Raw genomic sequence first — 3,587 nt, 5'->3', positions numbered from 1 at the left:
CTCTCTGTGAAATACTAGTGTTATTTCATGTTATGTTCAGGCCGCTCTTTCAAAAGAATCAGTGCCAGTGAAATCAACTCATTGCTGCTTGTAATACTTCTACCAAAAAGTTGCAACCAACTTTGTTTGCACTATCAAAACGATGCAATGCTAATGCAATATCAATGCTGCAATGTATATCAATGTTGGAGCATTTGTAGGTAGATTAAAGCTGGAACCGTTCATTGATATAACCTAGCATGCAGGAGTGGCACTTTCTCAGCATCTAGTTCACACTTATTGCTATTAAGAGAACAGTGCTTGATTTATACTTTGCTTGGATAACAAATAATTCTAATGGAGTGAATTGTGTGTATTAGCTAATTTCATTGATGTGCAGATAGTTCTCTGCAATGAACTGTGTATATTCAATTCTCTAAGGTCTGGTGAAAGCAATCTTCAAATCTAATCTTATTGATATAACCTAGCATGCAGGAGTAGCACTTTCTCAGCATCTAGTTCACATTTTGTTGTAGTTCTTTTTTCGAAACATCGTTATAAGTGATTATTAGTTGTATAGAGTAAAAAAATCAGTACCAGTGACCTTAATTCAGAAGTGCATTCATAATAACATTTTTTCCTCTCTCACTAACAGTGCTTACAATTTTAATACCAATTTTGCTCGTAATACCAACTCAATGCTCCTTGCAAAATCAACTCAACGCTGCTTGTAATACTTCTACCAAAAAGTTGCAACCAACTTTGTTTGCACTATCAAAATGATGCAATACCAATGCAATATCAAAGCTGCAATGTAGATCAATGTTGGAGCTCAGCAAATACTCTTTGTTCCACAAGGAATTGTACTCAGTTTGACAGAATACACCAATCAGAGTTCAGTTTGACAATAAGGCAGCTTGTACCTTGTACCTTCTCAGGCTTTGCCTGCTTACTTAACCCGAAACTAATCCCACCCTTTCCATTCTTACGAGACAGATGTCATTGTGCACACAGATTGACATATTTTACTCTCGAATCATGAAGGACCCTCTTGCCTGAACTTGGAGATAGAATTGTTGTACTGTACTCGATGAAGTGCAAACTAGTTGAACTTAGTTCATGCAAGCATTCTACCACAGAGACTTGCTGCCTCACAGCCTTCCTTGTTTATATAACATTGGGCTCTAAACTAACTATATATAAACACATAATGAGTCTTAGATAAAGAGATAATCTTGGACTACATTTATTATTTCCCATACCTGCGATAAAATAACAATGTAATAAGCAAAATAACAGGAAAAAAAATCATTACGTCTTTGTGCAGATAAAAAGAAAGCGAAAACATAAACCATGACATTCGTGCATATACTGCACTGAAGAAAGAGCAGAGCATAAATTTTACGGAGGAAAACAAAAGGCAGTTAGTATAAGTTGGTCTACCTGTCATTACCCTTGCTCTAGAACTTGATCGCGCTGTCGCTGCCGCCCTTGTCTTTGTTGTTGCTGTTCATGGTGTTGTTGCTCTTGCTGTTGTTGTTCTTGCCCATGATGGGATCGGAAACGATGGGGTTGTTGCCCTTGCCTTTGTTGTTGCTGTTCATGGTGCTGTCGCCCATGATGGGATTGCCGTGAATCTTGGTGTTCTGGTTGTCGCCGTTGGGGATGTTGCAACATTGGAAAACGCACATTGATATCTCACAGATTATAAAGCCTAAATGTATGTTACACCAAATATGCAAGCATACCTACAACTGGGCTAGGGCAAAGTCGGTAGGCAAGCGCTCAGAAATGGAATCGGATAGCGCGCAAGCAGGCGAACTCATTTTTGGTCTTTGAAAACCATGAAGACTCCCAACCAGGCTCAAATTTTCAAGTTCTGCAAAAAAAGAAGCCTTCAGTTCAACTGAAAAGGTGCATAACTGTGATTGATTGGAAAGCCTCAATCTAGGTTACACAAAATATACAAGCATACCTACAACTGGAGTAGGGAAACGTCGGTAAGCAAGAGGTGAGAAATACAATGGCATAGGTTACCTTATATAGAAGCAGGCTAACTCCAAACTCGGATTTGGAAATCATCTAGACTCCCAAACAGGGTCAAAATTTTGATGTTTTCAGTGCATGCGAGGACCATTTGATGTTTCATGTATTAAATTTTAATGTTGAGAAATTCCCAATAAAGTTGAGGAAGTGTGATATAAGAGAAATTCCCAATAAAGTTGAGGAAGTGTGATATAAGAGAAATTCCCAAAAAAGTTGAGGAAGTGTGTCACGAGAATATCAATCATGCAAAGTCCAGCGTCACGAGGATGAGACGGATAGTGTGATACAAGAGAAATTCCCAATTCCAAATAAAGTTGAGGAAGTGTGTCACGAGAATATCAATCATGCAAAGTCCAGCGTCACGAGGATGAGACGGATAGTGTGATACAAGAGAAATTCCCAATTCCAAATAAAGTTGAGGAAGTGTGTCACGAGAATATCAATCATGCAAAGTCCAGCGTCACGAGGATGAGACGGATCCGCGATCGATACAATGAATTCCAATTTATTCGCGCAATTGGGCAGACTATTAATCTTTTTCGGCGAAAAAAAATCTTTGCAAGTACAGTTTATTGGGGCAATTGGGTAGACGAATTATGCTTTGATGAAAAAAAAACATATCTTTTCCCTATCTAAATATGCAACTATTCCGATTCGTGAAATTGGGCAGACAAGTTATTCCTTTTGAGAGAGCAAATGAAATAAAGAAATAAAACAATGGGAAATCTTTGTTATTATTAAATGAAAAGATGCGAGATTTTTTAGGGTTAAAAAATAATGCACATACACATTTCAAGAAACTACTAAACGCTATATTATTTGAAACAAAGACTACAGTGACCAGCAGAGTATTTTTTGAGGGTTTGGACAGGAGTTGTTTGGAACATTGCTAATGTGATTTGATTCTTGAAAGATCAAGAAACCTGAATTAAGGAGGTACCTGAATTTTTGGAGGCACTTAGAACTTGGAGTTTGGAGGCACCTGAAGTTTTGGGCGCACATAGAACTTGGAGTTTGGAGTGATTTGAATAACAAAAAAAAAGTTATTTATTTAATATTTGTGATTGTTAAAAAACTATTACTTTTATCAGGCCACCCTTCTCTTGGAGTGGGATTTTAGCATAATTTTTCATGTAACACTTATTTTTAGTGGTTTTTTATCATAATCTTGCATGTGAATATAGGTATCACTTATCATTGTATACTCTTCAAGGCAAATCTAGTGTATTTTATGGGTCTTATACTCTCTACTCACACCCTAGTTAATAATAATAGGATTTTCTCTCTAAGATAGTTTGTTTTTGGCAATTTTGTTAATGACATTTTTTTAAAATTTATTGAGAATCCATTTTAACAAAATTGTCTTATTCATTATTATTTTAGAAATGTAATTTTGGTAGTTAATGTCTTTCAGTATGTATATAATTTTACCTTGGAAAATGGCATATAGCACTTTCAACTATTTTCATGGAATAATATTAGTTGGATTCATAATTCTATTACTAATGTAGACATTTAGTTATTGTTGAAGAAGTCTTTATGGAAAAGGTTTTGAGTTCAAA

At 36.1% G+C, this 3,587-nt stretch overlaps 1 long non-coding RNA gene across 1 annotated transcript; it reads right to left on the bottom strand.

Moving 5' to 3' along the window:
• Positions 1-637: 637 nt before the first annotated feature.
• LOC149227093 (uncharacterized) lies at positions 638-2,004 on the bottom strand. Its single transcript, XR_016247103.1, has 3 exons — positions 1,955-2,004; positions 1,423-1,858; positions 638-1,241 (listed from the first exon to the last, which is right to left on the bottom strand). It is a non-coding gene; the product is annotated as an uncharacterized LOC149227093 (long non-coding RNA).
• Between the last annotated feature and the right edge of the window lie 1,583 nt (positions 2,005-3,587).

The sequence above is a fragment of the Pinus tabuliformis genome, chromosome J (assembly GCF_031772625.1).
Source record: "Pinus tabuliformis cultivar Carrire ecotype Pingquan chromosome J, CPIR1, whole genome shotgun sequence".
Lineage (NCBI taxonomy): Eukaryota > Viridiplantae > Streptophyta > Pinopsida > Pinales > Pinaceae > Pinus > Pinus tabuliformis.
This window is presented reverse-complemented; position numbering and strand designations above follow the sequence as displayed.